This window comes from Nelumbo lutea, chromosome 5 (genome assembly GCF_056320005.1).
Source record: "Nelumbo lutea isolate HS-2025 chromosome 5, American lotus-T2T, whole genome shotgun sequence".
In the NCBI taxonomy this organism is placed as follows: domain Eukaryota; kingdom Viridiplantae; phylum Streptophyta; class Magnoliopsida; order Proteales; family Nelumbonaceae; genus Nelumbo; species Nelumbo lutea.
This window is the reverse complement of record NC_142688.1, coordinates 9,941,827-9,958,960: the sequence shown is the minus strand read 5'-3', so window position 1 is coordinate 9,958,960 and position 17,134 is coordinate 9,941,827. Positions and strand designations below refer to the sequence as shown.

The window sequence follows — 17,134 nt, the reverse complement described above, 5'->3', positions numbered from 1 at the left end:
CAAAAAACTGGCAAACTGAACCGATGATTAACCAAACCGATCAACTGGTTAATCAATTGATTTCGAAACAATTCCAGATACTGATTTTCCAAAAACCGATACTACCGATTTAGTTCAAAAAATGCACCCCTAATTAAAACTTAGTTCGATTGTAATTGGATCTCTTCGTATGGATCGGATAGCCCAATATACCGCCCTGGCCTAGTCCGTTTTAAATTTAAACCCACAAACTTAAAGTCTGAGATTTTGAACTTCGAATTAGGCTTGATCAGAACACTCATGCCTTGAATTGGATTTGGGGTTGAACCATCAGAAAACCTGAGCCCGACCTGGCTAACCAAAATTTTAACCACATTTTATTTTATGGTACACCTATCTATGTAGACAAATACAACATATAACGTATATAATAAATTTGCGATAAGTTCACATCCTTATATATTAATAATATAGTTATTATTTATATACAAGCATGCATGCATGCATCATCTTTATCCAAATTAATGTATACACGTGGGTGCTCATTGGGATAAAGTTTCTCTATGCAGTAGATCAGATTCAGACACAGCAATTGACTATATTATTTTATTGTTTATGAAAAAATGAAAAGAAAGAAAATAGAGATAATACTGACGATTCACATCATGCATTCTATATATATATATATAGACCATAATATTAAAGCGTATGTTTCATATTTTCAATCTGGCTAGGATGTGCAGTTCTCCTTCGGCAGGGCTACACTTATTTAATTACCTCAGTATATATATTGTCAATTAAACTGCAAGTAATTAGTAAAGCTAATAATAAAGATTAGTAATTTACCGAACCCCAAGGCGGCCTTTCCTGTATCTTGACCATTAATCCGTGTTTCATCTGACAAATTATGCTTGGTTTCTTGGAGACGGGTAGAACCTTATCAACCAGTTCAACATGGAAATTGAAGAGCAGAGTGGCAGCAGCCAACTTCATCTGGGTAAAAGCCATTTCCCTACCTACGCAGGTTCTGGTTCCAGTACTGAATGCGAATAAATTGGACATGATCTTTTGAAGATCTAGCGTTCCATCATCACGAATCCATCTCTGGGGCTTGAACTCCAAACAGTCCTCTCCCCATATCCACGGCATCCTCCCAACGGCATAATGGGAGAGTACTCCATACATCCCAGATTCCCAGGCCGGACGACGCTGCCATCGGGGAGTACATCTTCCTTGAGAACTCCTCTGGTGTTGAATTTAACCGGAGGATATAGCCTCAAGGTTTCACAAAATGCCGCATGCAAGTACACCAACCCTGACATCACCTTCATCAAATACCACCCATGGCCGCCATATCCTTCGTACTCTCTCATCAGTATTCCCTTCACCTGCAGATGCAGCTGCTAATTTATTCATCTTCTCGGAGAATACAAACCCTAATTCTTCCAAGATCTTTGCTTCTACATGTGGGTTCTTACAGACCAACCAAAAGAACCAACTAAGGGATGCAGCGGTTGTGCTTTGTCCAGCGATATTGAAGGTGAGCATGTTGTCTCTGAGGAGCTTGTCACTGACGTTTTTTGAGACTTGATGTAGATGGCCAATGTGGTATTTGTTTCCACTCCTTGAAGCAATTCTTCTCTTGTCTGGGAAATGAACTCGGCCGACAAGGCATCTCCAGTTGCCCATGCCTTTGAATACTTCTTCTCCGTTCCAACCTTCAACCAGCGCATCAACTTCCAAACAAACGTAGGCAATGCAAACCTATAAAGCATGGCCTCCTCTGCATTCTCAACCACTTGGAGGAATTCATTAGTAGGGAATTCTGGAGACAGATAGCCCAAATCTCTTCCATATACCGTAGCAACGGTGGTCTCAAACGTGAATCGAGACATCACATCTTTCAGATCAAGACAACACCCTTTCCTCGCCAGATCAACTAACAATGGAATGAGCTTGTCGTCGACTATCTTCCTGGTAACGTCCGCAAGGAAAGTCCGAAACTGGGCAGACCTGAAACTTGAATGTGCCATCTTTCTTTGTGTGGACCATTTATCAAAATCAGCGTTAAATAGTCCATCTCCAAGAATGTCGAATTTCTCGAAGACTCCCAAGAACTTCAGTGAGCGCAATTGAGGCATCTTGTAGCATGGTCTGCATAGAGTTTTGTATACATCGTAAATTTGTGCCGAGTTGTGAATTCGTCGTGGGTATTTGTGTAGCATTGGTTTAGGGCTTTTCTGTGCTATTGCGGTCCTCTAGCTAATGGGAAATTTTCACTTTGTTTCTCCAAACTGACATGTATATCGGGCCAAGTTCAATTAATTTTGTAAGATTTGAAGGCTTGAGAAATCTGAGTTAGTAAAATAAAATTCTTAGGTGGAAGACTTGAGTGGAAGATTTAATGGCCAGTTTGGAAAGAGTATAAATACAAATATGCATGATGTAGATATATACAAAATAATATAAAATACATGGTACGAGATTTTTAAATTTCCAAACTAAGCCTAACAAAATTCAAATTTCCAAAACTTTAAGGTTACTTTAAGTAGGTTTTTAAATTTTTAAGATATTTTAAGTATTTATAAGGTAGTTAAGGGGTAAGTAATTAGCCTTTCAAAAAATCACTATTGATAAACAAAACGTGTGTTGCTTCCTAACTCTCATAGTCTTTAGTCGGTCAACTAGCAAGTACCTATGCATTGCACAGGTTTTGTTAAACGAAAGTTAAACAATAAAAGCGTATAAGAGTAGACAATTGTTTTATATTTTAATTTTTTAAATAATTAATAACTATTTATATTTTATATACTATTTTTATAATTATTTAAAATACAAAAATAACAATAATCAATTTTCAACTAGGACTATTCATCGACCTGATGAAACCGATCAACCTGACTTAATTCGACTCAAGTTAGTCGGTTTTCTTGTATTTTTGGTCGGCTTTAGTTTAGCATCTATCAACTCGACTAGGTCAGGTTAGTTTCGGTTTGACCATATGTAAACTAACCAAAACTGAATCGACCCAATCATAGATATATGCTAATATTTTATAATACAAGAAAGTGGGAAATTTCCCACATTTCTTAAGTCTAAAATATTTTATATTATAAATTAAAATTTTTTAATTTATTTTTTAATAATAGCACTGTAATTTTTTAAATTTAAATTTAATTTTTTAAGTTTAAACCTTTTAAACAATCGACTGAACTAAAATTTGATACAAACTGCCAATCCAAACCGGTTAGGTCTCTTCATCAAACTGATGAAATCGGCCAAACTAACCAACCAGACCCAACTTGACCTGAGTTGGTTGGTTTTCTAGGATTTCTAATCGGCTTCAATTCAACAACACTACATGACCAAGTCAAGTTAGTTTTGGTTTGGCCATTTGTAAATTGAACAAAACTGAATAAACCCAACCATAGATATATAATAATATTTATAATTTAAATATAGCTTTTAATACAAGAAAGTGGGAAAATTCCATATTTCTTAAGTCTAAAGTATTTTATATTGTAAATATAAAATTTATAATTTATAATTTTAATAATACCATTGCAACTTTTAAATTTAAAATTAATTTTTTTAAGTTTAAATCTTTTGAACTGATCGACCAAACCAAAAACCAACCCAAACCGGCTAGGGCTCTTCATCAAACCAAAGAAATTGGATAAACCAACTAACCAAATCTAGATCAACCCATGCTGGTCAATTTTGTAGTATTTCCTGTCGGCTTCGGTTCAACAACTTTCCAACCCGACCTGGTCGGGTCGGTTTCAATTAGGGGTGTAAACGGATCAAATTCAAATGGAATCAAGCAATATCCAAATTCGAATTCGATTAGAAAATTTGATATATGAATTTGAATCCAATTAAATATTCAAATATTCAATTCGATTCTAATTCGATTAATTAATTATTTTAGATAATTAATAAATATTTTATTGATATAAAGTATACAAATATATAAATTATTTATATAACTTAATTATTATATATAAATTATATAAAATATTTTATATATTTTATATAAGAATTAAATAGTCAGTTAAATTCAGATATTTATCAAATCGAATTATGTCATATCTGAATCCGAATTCGATTAACTATTCTATAAGAACATGATATCCAAATTCGACTGATTAGATATTTGAATTATCCGAATTTGATTTGATTATGTTGAATATCGAATTCGAAATCGGATTTTTGAATACCGTTGACACCCTAATAGCACCCTGCAACTTGTTTCCCTACACATTGTCATATTATTATTACTATTAATTGAGAAGTGAAAATTTTAGATGATGATGATGACGACGATGATGATAATAATAATAACTTTTAATGACTTTTTATACTTTTGTCCATAAACACAATTCTTATTTATCACTTATTTGTTTAATATGATGTTTATTTGAAAGTACACATTAATAGCACCCTACAACTTGTTTCCCTAGACTTCCATATGTTAGACATTGTATGCCCTTAGCTCCAATCAGAATGATGTACATTATGACATTTAATGTAAATGAATAAAGTACATAGTTGATTCATGTTATTATGGTGTGTTTATGTGTACTACCCTTAAACTGGACATATATGAGACTCATGTTAATTTAGAATCTTCATAGCCGTTGGATAGATCTGGGGAGATTTATCCTGCCAAGGCTGACATTGATGTTCTGCCAAGTTGGTTGGGGTGGCTTGTCTCAGCTGCCAAGATGAGACCTGAGGTACATGTAGTGTGGGTTTTCTTGAAACCCTGAACCGGACCAGAATTCTAGTATTGCCCTGGACCTTGGAGATAAATGGGCAAAACTGGAATGTTACACCTGACCCTAGACTCGATTATGATACTACACTAGATGTCGGATTAGGCTATTTTTATATGTCAATCAGTGATATCCTTAGAGGGGGTCAAAACCTGGGTACATTGGGACAGTCCGAGAATTCATCTGAGTGGGTGATCATAGTGATAGGATCAGCCCCTTTGTCGGACAAAGTTAATGATCGGAGATGCACTCTCTCTGATGGAAACCAAAACTGTCAGTAGTTGATTTCAATCGTTGAAATTTGTTTTGCAAAATATATTTATATAGAGATACACACACACACACACACACACACACACACACACACACACACATATATATATATATATATATTATGGTTTCAAAATGCTTGCAAAATGTTTTAATTCCCGGGATCCATGTGAATAAAGAGTGCAACACTGTACCTTGCAGCCGAGGGAGATGTTCTCTCTTGTCGGACAGTATTTGATCATTATGGGCTGAGAGGTTAAGTGTAAAACCATTGAAGGTAATACCTAATGGGCTAATCTTGCATCTGCCTACAATCCTTGGGTTTTTATAAATTGCTTGACCCAATGACCATTTAGTGTAAATGTTGGGCTCATTAAAAGCCCATGGTGATGGACTCAGGGGTTCACTGTCTCCTATAGTGAATTCAGTTAGGCCTTGTAACAGAAGTTGGGCTGAACCCATGTGGCTGATGTGTAAATCAATGTTTGGGTCCCACGCCATACAAGGATATCCAACTGGGCAGCAGTTTAGAGGGTAAGTGAGCAGATGGACTTAATGGGCCCAAAGCCCAATTCGAACTAGCTTAATGGGATTAATTAAAAGGGGGAGGTTCTGGAATTTAGATCAGCAGATAAGATAAGGGATTGTCCCTATCCACTCAAAGAGTCCAGATCCAAATAAAGATTTGGATCAAGAAACTCCTAATTAGATTAGGAGGGCTGATCTTTATATGCAGATAAGATAAGAGATTATCCTTATCTCTTTAAAGAGAGTCCAAATACAAGATTTGGATTAGGAAACTCCTAATGGGATTAGGAGATGCTCTCTTTAAAGGCAATAAATAGAGGAACATGGAGAACCTCCAATACACAATTCTCAATTCAAATATTTCAAAGAGAGAAGAACATGCAGTTCGGCTGCTCCTGTCTTCTGCTCTTTCCTACTCTTGCCACCATACCAGTTTGATCTCCACCTATGGGAGCGATCAAGAAGTGTTCTTGATATTACCTTTTGGCATAAAATGTAATCAAAAGTCGTGCTCACTAGCCCTCCATCAGATTCTTGCTGAAGAATCATCCTGTTGATTTTGTTTCATCCTGCACCGTGTCATCTTCGGTGGAAGCAGTCTTTGGATCTTTCCTTGGGCGTGAACACCTTCATTGGAGGTTATTACTACCTTGTATCAGGTATATCCCTCCACTCCCTTTTGGTTTTGATCTGGTTTAGGTTCAAGATTGATTATTGAAAATGCAGTTTTCTAAAATAGGGAATGTGATTCCCACATGGGAGAGAGAGAAATTTTTGAAATTCCGCCCAACCATCCTGTAGGGTTCGACCATTCATATGATGGATCTCTCATCCCTTCACCATATTGACATGTTATTATTACTGGTAAATGAGTAGTGCAAATTTTGCACGATGATGATGATGATAAAAATAATTTTCAACAATTTTAAAATAATTATTATTTTAACGCTTATTTGTTTAATAAGATGGTTATTTAAAAGTATACATTAATAGCACCTTACAACTTGTTTCCCTAGACTTCCACATTGATATGTTATTATTAATAGTAAGTGAGAAGTGCGAATTTTAGATGATGATGATAACAATAACAATAACCATAACCATAACAACAACAACAACAACAACAACAACAACAACAACAACAACAACAACAATAATAATAATAATAATAATAATAAATGTTTTATATTTTTGCATAACCACAACAACAACAACAACAACAACAACAACAACAACAACAACAACAACAACAACAACAACAATAATAATAATAATAATAATAATAATAATAATAATAATAATAATAAATGTTTTATATTTTTGCATACAAATATAATTATTATTTAACACTTATTTGTTTAATAAGTAATGATGATGATGGTGATAGTGATAATAATAATAATGTAATAGTTTAAACATTTTTTAATATTTTTCATACAAAAAATGATTATTATTTATCTCTTATTTTTTTAATATGATGCTTAATTCAAAGTACACATTAATAGCACCCTACAAATTGTTTCCCTAGACATCCAAATTTGCATGTTATTGTTACTAGTAAGCAAGAAGTGCAAAATTTAGATGATAATGCTAACAATAATGCTTTTCAAAAATTTTCAACAATTTTTTAGAAGTGTAAATTTTAGATGATAATATTAACAATAGTACTTTTCAAAAATTTTAAACAATATTTTTATATTTTTGTGTACAAATAATTATTATTTATCACAATTATGTTTAATATGATGGTTATTTGAAAGTATGTACACATTAATAGCACCCTACAACTTGTTTCCTTAGACTTTCACAATTACATGTTATTATTATTAGTAAGTGAGAAGCATAACTTTTAGATGATGATAATAATAATGTTTCTCAAAATTTTAAAGCACTTTTTTATATTTTTGCATACAAAATTCATTATTATTTATCAATTACTTGTTTAATATGATCAATATATGATAGTAGAGATATGCCCAAACGAGTTGTACAAAATTTATTTACTTTTTGTAACTTTTTAATTTTTATTATTTAATTATGACATCAAGGGTTAACACATTTGAGCTAAGGTTGAACTATTGACCTACCACTAAATGTTTCTATAATTTTTTTTTTGTTTGCTATGATTAATATGTAATATTAAAGATGTGCCTAAATGTTTTTTTACAATTTTTTTTTGCATTTTTCTTAATTTTTTGCCTTTTTATATTTTTTGTACTTTTATTATTTAATAATGATATCAAGGCTGACACATTTGTCCCAAAAGTTTGAATGTTGACCAACCCCAAAATACAAACACAATTTCATTTTTGGGCCAGTTTTTAACTTTTTGTATTTCATTCCTAATATCAATAAAAGTAATTATTGTTTACCATGCATACATGTTTTTATTCAATATGATTGATGATAAAACATTAGAGAAGTGCCCAATTTTTTTATCATTTTTATTTTTTATAGTTTTTGTATATATTTCTATTTTAAAAGTTTTATTATTTAAAAATGTCATCATGGGTTGATCCATTTGACTTAGATGATTGAATTAAATATGACATCATAGTTTTATTAATTGACTAAATTTTGGGATGTCTTTAAACACATTAATTGTGAAAAGTATTGGATATAGATGACATACTTGATTTAAAGCAAAGAAAATAATGATATAATTTATTAATGAAAAATTTAGTTGAAATATAGGATTTAATGAGAGAGAATGAGAACTAATACTTTAAATATAAGATTTAATGAGATGGAATTAAATGAGGTAAAAAAAGTAGCTCAAATTCAATTTTTTACTCTCACAATTAGAGAGAGACCAAATTAAAAGATAAAGGCAATTTAGTCAAGAACAACATTCAATGAAAGATGATGAGAGTTAATACCTTAAATATAAGGCTTAATGAGAATGAATTAAGTAAGGTGAAAAGTAGTAGTTTAAGTTACATTTTCTACACTCACAATTAGAGAGGGGCCAAGTTCAAAAAAAAATAATAAAGAGGATATTTTAGTTGAACAAAAGTTTCTAACTCTCATTGTTACTTTTAATTGATAGGAGTATTGTATAGATTAATAATATTATAGATATAGATATAGATTAGAGTAAAAGACTTAAAACCTTCCCTAAGTTTTCTTATAAATACTAAAAACCTCCCCCTCTCTTTTGTTAAAAGGTTAAAAGACTTACACCTCCCCTGTCAAAACAATAACAAGTTGTTATATCTAATGGAATGAATAAAAAGCTCCTTTGCCCTACGGATGCAAACAGATCAAATCATATTCAAATCAGGATATATCCGAATCCAATCCGATCAAAAGATCTCATCGGATCTCATAAGCATGGATTTGAATTCAAATTCGATATGGAAGTCAAATATTTGGATCCTATCTGGTCCGGATTGATTTTTTTTTTAAATAATAAATTATTAAAAGAAAAAACAAAAAATACAAATATACTTTCAACTATTTTCATCATATATATACATGTTTTTTATAAAAAATAAATAATATGACAAATTTGCAAAAGTGCAATATAAATAATATATTTATAAATAAATAACATATATATTGGATCAAATTTTGTCGAATCAGATAGGGGTAATCCAAATTCGATCCGGTTTCTAATCAGATCCTATTATCCAATCCTATCCGAAGATATGAATCCAAATCCAAGAATATAGAATCGGATCGGATTAGCATTCGATCCATTTCCACCCCTACTTTTGCCCTTATATATTCGTTGGCTATGTTTGGTTTGAAGGAAAAAGTAGGGAATGGAAGGTCCAAGCCTACTTTTGCCCTTATATATTCATTGGCTATGTTTTGTTTGAAGGAAAAAGTAGGAAATGGAAGGTCCAAGCCTACTTTTGCCCTTATATATTCCCTACCTATTCCTTCCTTACCCTACATTTTCCTTCAAACCAAACATAGCTTAAATTCTAAAAACAAGTTAAAAGGTCCAAGCCTCATACTCTATGCATCAGCATCCATGGTTATGAATTTTCAAAACAAGTTGTTATATTTGATAAAAGAAAATCATATTTTTAATTAATTTAATTTTTACGGTGGAGTTGTAATTATGAAGACTGGAGAGATAGTGAGAGTTTTCTATTCATGTAGAAGTTTTGCGCCTCGCCTCACTATTATGGAAATTCGGTATCCTAACCCAAATTTAATTTAGGCCCACCTTATAATGATCCATTTTTACTTCATATTTGAGAATTGAGAGTTAGGGGTGATTGCCCAACTGGATCACGGATTTGACTCGCATAATTGTGTGCCCAAAATAGAGAAACCCCAAATTTTCCTTGGGCTCTTCTTACATTTTCACATTGGGTTGGGATCCTGTACGTCTTCCCAGCTGCCCATCTCAATGTCCTTCCCCACTCAGGGAGACATCTGTTTTCCCAGTCCGATACGCAAAAAATTGCATATCTAAGCATATTGGATGCTTTGAACCATAGAACCCCCACCACTTGGCCCAATTGCCAATTGTTATGCATTTTGTCATAATCACTTTATATAACACTACTCGGTACTTATGCCTGCACAGGCTTTGTTAACTATGGTTAAACCAAAAGGAGCTAAGCTGGTTCAGACCACCCCAAGTATTATTTTTAGTATTAGGTTTAATTTATAAATACAAATTAAAAGATTTCATAGTAAAAAAAATTAATAATTAATAATAGTGGGGTAACTTCTCAGTAATAGAACAATCCAACAGTTCTTCTTGTTCAACTACTTAGGCAAGGGAAGCAGACGGCTTATTTGTAACAAACTCAACATGCCGATCTATTTCAAACCAAAGCTTAGACGACGATCCATTCAAATTGTTGGACCATGACTTTATTGTGACTCCAAATACAAAACAATGTGAGTTCTGTGATCTTTCCACTAATTAAGGTCCTCAATCTCTTGGTCCTTTGTGAAAAAGGAGAGCATGAAGTTCTCTCACTGTACTCTCAGTCTGTGACCATCATGGTTTTTAAAACCGGACCGGACCGGATGGACCAGAAAAACTGGGAATCAATTCGTTTTTTCCAAAAATTGGATTTTTCTTAAAACCGTTGATTTTAATCAACGAACCTCTGAACTAAGCGATTAATCATTCAAACGATTTTAACCGTTTTTTATTTTTTGTCAAAATAGGCTAAGTATTCTGTTTGAATGATCGGACCGCTCGACCCAATAACCAGACCCCTGACCAATTCGATTTTAAAAACCATGGTGACCATTCATCTAATGCACTTTTAATAACGAAGGTGAATTTGGAGTAGTCACTAATCATCTCCTGTAACCAGGCATCAGAAACATGAGTTCGATCCTCTCTATATCCTATTTCTTCTTAACAAAGATGATCAACAAAACCATTTGTCACTCTCATCAAGTGATCGATGTTGGCTAATTAGACCCTTGAGTTGGTGGTAAAGCTCCTGTATGACTCTTTCTTCCTGCATCCCAGGTACACACTCTTCGACTAGTAGAAAGGAAATGGAAACCCATCAAGTCAGAACCTTGACCTTAAATTCCCGTCCCATAAATTATTTTTCAGCCATGAGCTTGTTAACCCAATAGTCCAATTGGTCACTCGGCATTACCAAAGAAAAATGGAGGTATGAGATCAAACCTACCGAGGTTCTCCATAGTACAGTCAATGGGCCTCAAATGCGCTCTGCTGACTGCTATGGGCAAGATAGATGAGAGCTGGAAAAAGAAAAATCCGATTAAATATTTGAATATTCGATTCGATTCGAATTTGATTAATTAATTATTTTAGATAATTAGTAAATATAAAAATAAACATTTTATTGATATAAAGTATATAAATATATAAAATATTTTATATATTGTATATAAGAACTAAATAATTGGTCAAATTCGGATATTTATCGAATCAAATCAGGTCATACCTAAATTCGAATCTGATTAACTATTCGATAAGAATAGAATATCCAAATTCGACCGATTATATATTCGAATTATCCAAATTCGATTCGATTATATCGAATATTGAATTCAAAATCGGATTTTTGAATACCGTTGACACCCCTATTTCTCTATACTAGGCAACACTCCGTTGACATGGTTTCTATTGTATTAAAAAAAAAAGGTACAAAATCTCCTGTACTTTTACTTTGTGACAAATACCCCCTTAGCCATTAAGTTAGATGATGGGAGGTGTTAAATTACCAAAATATCCCTTTAAACTTTTTCTATTTTCTTTTTTTACCATTTTTTCTTAAAACTTAATTGCGCAAAACACATTTGATCGTCACCGGAAAAGGAACAAAAAAATCTAACTTTAAGACCGTTGATAGGAAAACAAAAGAGAACCCATGATGTATCTTCAATCTCTCCATATTCTCTAGCACAGGAAGCAATACTCTCTCTCTCTCTCTGGTATTGTTCTTTTTGTATCAGAACACATCTCCAAATTCTCAATTTCTTCATTTGGGTGCTTTCTGTAATGAGAGATAACTTCTTGTGTTAGCAAATACGCCATACAAGTGAACGACTTTTCTTGCGGAGGTAGTTCAATGCAAGGTTGTCGTCCTCTAGCATCATTGATCCCTTTGATCCGAAATGCAGATGCAATCACTTGTATAGACAAGAAGTCCAAATTGGGTATTTGCCAGCAGCTTAGTTCTCTCTAATATCACAAATAGAACATTTCTCAGGCAACTCACTGTATTTGACCAAAGAGCAATTCTGCAACAATGAGATGTCTCACGACATTTTGATCAGATGTAGCAGAGAAGAGGGGTTGAAGCATCTGGTGCTATCGGTTTGCATCGATAAGAAGAAGGTCATTTGAGTGAAGAGGTTGCAATGGAATTTCAGGGAAAACCAGACCATTTTTGTTCTAATGGAATGTCAGCAAAGAAGGTTCCTCTTCTTGCAACTTTGGACAAATTGATCCAATATATAAACTCAATGTGCTTGCGTGTTTCTTAAGCATAATTCTGAGTTGAGATTATGCGCGTGGCTTCTTTGCTACTAGTTTAGATGCCATTTGCATCTCAAATTCAGTTAGTGTTTTTCAAAACTATTGAAGGGTGGAAAGAGCATAACTGGACGTCAATTCATCATAAGTTTAAGCCCAGAAGTCCAATATCAGTAGTAGGGAATACTGAATTCTAACTTTTTTGTTGCAGAATTTGGAGTGCGTGATTATTTTTAATGTCGTCAAAGGCATCAGTGCAGAGTCATTTCTTGGATCCTACGTGTTGTCCTCTTTAGATTCTCAGTATGTTTATGAATCGGGTTCCTAATGGTTCTTGCTTTACATTTTATGGTTTTAGTGTGGTGATGGGTATCTATGGCGGTTTGGTTGAAGATATCTTTCTCACCATTCAAATAAATAAGAAAAGGGTAATTTGGAGATTTAACAAATAAAATAATTAAATAAAAATATTTTTTTAAAGATAACTGACAAAAAATTAACGGAGGGGGTCTTTATCTAACGTCTAATGTTTAAGGGGTCTTTGTTACAAATTAAAGTACAGGGGTCTTTGTCACTAATCACAGAATATAGGGGGTGCCTTTGTAATTTACCCTAAAAAAAGACTTGAAATCGATTTCAGCCCAAGCCCTAATCCACTTAAGCCAAGCTTAAATCAATTTCAGCCCTAAACCAACTGGAAAAGTCGGATTTGGTTGGGTCAAGTAGAATTTCAGCTTATGTTTTTTTTGGTACTAAGTTCAGCTTATGGTTAGGGTTGAGAAGAAAGAACATGACTTAATTTGAGTTGGGTTAGGGTTAAGGTTTTAGCCAACCTGGATCTGGCTTCACTTCAAATTAGTTTCATTGTATGTAAAAATGTTAGGGCAAATAATAAATTGCCACCATGTACTTTGAGGCAGGACTGAGACAGTGGGACCCGGGGGAGCCATGGGCCCCCATGGTCCAGAAATCCCCACTTGTGAAAAACTATTCTATGTAATTTCCCCTCTCCCCCAACTCCCCACTTCAATGTTTGCCCCCCTATGCTCATTCATATTTATTCCCCCTTTCAATCTATTTTAGATTTTGTCCCCCTTATATGAAATTCCTCGCTCCGCCTTTGCTTTGAGGCAATGACACTTAACATCAAACTTTCATATAAAATAAAGACCCATCATGGTAAATGTAAAATAAAGCCCATTGAAAATTCGAGTTCAATGGGCTGAGAGTGTGGTTTCAAATCCCACTATTATCATCTTTCTAAAAAAAGAGATGTTAATTTGTTGTATCGTTCACTTAAAAGCGTAACTAATTTTTTTTATAAACTTTATATATTTTTTATTATTAATCGAATACAAATTGAAAATCCATATCTTATTACATAAACACTTCATCCAAATTCGTGATAATCATATTGAGTTGTGAAATTTCAAGTATCATTTCTAGGCATATTTCCTTTGCTAGATTCTTCTTTTTGCAATATTTAATTTTTTTTGTGTATTTTTTTTGTTCATTTATCTAAAAAATGTAAGCTTTAAATAGAGGGAATTGAATGGGGGTGAAAAGTAATAGTTCAATTTATAATTTAAACTTCATAATTAAAAATGGACTAAATTAAAAAATGAGTATTTTAGTCAAAATAAAGTTTCACAATCTTATTCATATTTTTAATAGTGGTGTAAATATAGAATTATAGATGTGTTTAATTTTTTCTATAACTATTTTGTATTTTTGTGTAAAAATAATTCTAATATGTCACACTTACTTTTTGTTTAATATGATAAACATATGATATTATACATGTGCCTAAATGGTTTTTTTTTTTGCAATATATATATATATATATATATATATATATATATATTTTTTTTTCTTTTTCTTTTTTGTATTTTTATGTTTTATTAACTTTTATTATTTATTTATGACATTAAAGTTTAACATGTTTGACCCAAAATTTGAACTATTGATCTTTGCCAAACAGTAAAATAATTTCATTTTTGGTCAATTCTAATTTATGTATTTCATTTTCATTACCAATAAAAATAATTTTTGTTTATTACACTTTTTTTAATTTGATTAATAAAAATATCATAAATGACTTTAAGTTTTTTCACATTTTATCTAAGTTTTTATATTTATTTCTATTTTAAAAATTTTATTACCTAATTATGACTTCATAAGTTGATCCATTTGATTGGGATGGTTAAATTTCTTAACCACCATTTGGATTAGTAATTGTTTTATTTTTGAGTCAATTTTAAAATATATGGATTTATATTATTAAAAATATTGACACAAATCCAATTAATAAGAGAAAATGGGTTAAAAATTTGGCCCAACCAACCGAGAAGGTCAAAGATTCGGCCAAGCCCGGCTCTTATATCAGGTATCAGCTTGGCCCGTTATATCCATGCCCAGCCCAATAAACAATGTTATGTCTAGCCTTTTTCACTTTTAATTTCAAAATTATAATTATTTGATGTGAGTATATTTCATGCATAATTTATTCGAGAAAAATTTTTAAAAATGCTTAAAAATACAAGTTATATCAAAGATCGGGACAGAGGGTGTGAATTTAATTCCCAGACGCGAACTGTCCAGCCAGATGATCACTTTGCCCACCTTTGGGGTCTGTGATCAGAGTAGCTTCTCAAATGTACACACGCGTGTTCATCGTGATAAAGTTTCTCTATGCAATAGATCAGATTCAGACACGGCAATAAAACTATGTTGCTACCCCTTGCCTAATTTGGAGGCTAAGGCCATATCTGGTTCGCTATTACTTGCCTCGTTCTTTCATTTCTTACTCATTCTAAACAAGAATAAATTATACGAGTCTTTAGCTTCAAAATTCTTTCGGTGAGAATTATTAATTCATTTTGGAATGAAAAATGAATCCATGGCATAAAAATTGAGATTAACTTGCATCATAAAAATGATAGTGCTCTATTATTGCTTATTTTCATTTTGTAAAAAAGCTTTGTACTAATAATATTAAACCTCTAATTTAGGTTTCAAAAACTATTGGCATAAATTTTACACGTGGATGGCTGGCGGTCAATTGTCTGTCCACCACTATTGATGTAAGAGCTTATACTGATGGACATTAACCACCAGCCATCCTCAATAAAAATATATGCTAGAGATTTATGGTTGTTAGGACAGAAATTCTTTAGAAATGAAAATGACAGTTTTATGGTTTTTATTATATTTTATGACTTTCTTAATATATTGTCTTTATTGAATACATTAGTATCAAATTGATGAAATTGTTAGACATTTTGTATTTTTCATGTCATTTATTTTATTTTTAATTTTAAATTTTTAAATTCCATTTCTATTTGAAAGTTCCAAGCTCTTTTCTTCATTTTGACAACTGCCTATTCAATTCAAAAAACTAGTTTCCTTTTAATTAGTTCTAAATAGATATTAATTGCTTTCTTTAATTTTTTTTATATTAAGTTTATCTAGTTTTTTTTTCTTTTCTTGTGTTATGGATGTGGGGCCCATACAGTTGATTTGTATTTTTTTTTTTTGCATGGTCTTACAAAGTTTCCACTATAAATTTGCTAATGAATAACGTATGTATCTCTAAATTATTATTTTGGTTGATAAAAAAATCAATAAAATTAAATTTGTAAGTAAATACATCCAAAATTTATTCTCATTTTTTCCACAAAAAATCATTTTTGAAAAAAAAAACATTTAATCTGTAATAATATTTCCTCATTCTGCCCATATTTATTATCCATTTTTTTCATTTTAATTTTTCTATTAAAAAGAATGAAAATAATGAAAATTGGACAAAAAGATAATGAAAGACGGTCCCCGATCCGTCAAAAGGAAATCATCATACCCAGTTGTCACGAGGCTACTCGATGATGCCCCGTGCGACGCTTGATGGGGCCGAGAAAGCCTACAAATGCAAGCAACAACACACAAAAGGCAACAAGAAGGCACACCAATTAGACAAAAGGCAACTTGTATTGCATTAAACTGCGGTAAGCACAAGCACACAGTACAATGTCGAGGGGATCTCGTGCTTAACCTTTACACGCTTATGAGCTCACTCAACTACCTACCTCCCCTCAAAGAGTACGTTAAGCTTTTGGGGGAGTGACATTAGGAAACATCAAAAAGGTGAAAAAGCATACTATAATATTACAATAGTGCCATTGGCAATCCCCCATACAAAAGTACATGAATAGCCCACCCATGACACACACTTGGACATTGAAGTGGCTGTTGTAGGCACGATGGATGGCACTTGATGGCGCGACAGAGAGAACACTTGTTACAGTCTCCCCCACTCAATTTAGTCTTCGTCCTCGAAGACTAGCTTTTACTTGAGGCTCCAATCTACTGCTGTTGATGAAGGAAGGTTCTTCAGCTGCTCCATGAAGTTCATCTTTTCCAAGGCCCGGACATGATGATGGGTGGAAGTCTTCAATGCGTTTTGGATGGCAGGAAGACCTATGGCTAGTCTCTACAGTTAGTCCTTGCCTGGCTGCTTCAAGGTAGGATTTTGGTTGCTCTAGCTTGGTGTTTGGAAGGCTTGTGGCCAGGGCTAGGTCAAAATGATATTTTGGATTGTTAGGGTGTTGGTTCCCATTTATTTTCCCCAAGGTTGACTCACAACGCT

The 17,134-nt window shown here is 32.9% G+C and overlaps 1 pseudogene; it reads right to left on the bottom strand.

Moving 5' to 3' along the window:
* Positions 1-813: 813 nt before the first annotated feature.
* On the bottom strand, positions 814-2,120 carry LOC148850254 (noroxomaritidine synthase 3 pseudogene; annotated as a pseudogene).
* Positions 2,121-17,134: the final 15,014 nt, after the last annotated feature.